We start from the raw sequence: 573 nt of genomic DNA, 5'->3' as shown, positions 1-573 counted from the left end.
CATGGAATAATTATATATACTCGTAATATTGTTTTATTTTGTATAACTAGTCAATTTGTTTTATAATATTTTATAGTCGGATGCACGAAGTCTGAACCGGAATCCAGGATGGTTGGAAAACATGAACGGACCCACAGGAATGATAACAGGTGTCATAGTCGGATTCTTGAGAATGATCAACCTCGCCACAGACAAAGTAACCGATATAATCCCAGCGGATTATACTGCCAACGCACTGATCAGTGTTATGTGGGATACCGTAAAAAGGTAGATGATAATAATATTATTATACTATAACAATAATTAATAATAAAATATGAATGAATTTATTTATTTTGTATTATGACGTGCTTCTAATGAAACATTATTATAGTACCACAATTATTATTATATTCAATTTAAAGTTAAATTAAAACAAAGCCCCCAGCAAAAAAAAAATTAAAATTAATTTATTAATTCAATAATTTTGTGGAGGTAAATTTTATCTCTATGGGCTATGATATTATGATAAAAATCTATCAAATGTGTGTAGTATGTACATTGTATAATGAATTATTTATCTTCATAGTTATA

Source organism: Acyrthosiphon pisum, chromosome A2, assembly GCF_005508785.2.
Source record: "Acyrthosiphon pisum isolate AL4f chromosome A2, pea_aphid_22Mar2018_4r6ur, whole genome shotgun sequence".
In the NCBI taxonomy this organism is placed as follows: domain Eukaryota; kingdom Metazoa; phylum Arthropoda; class Insecta; order Hemiptera; family Aphididae; genus Acyrthosiphon; species Acyrthosiphon pisum.
The sequence above is the reverse complement of the archived record's forward strand: the minus strand, read 5'-3'. Positions refer to the sequence as shown.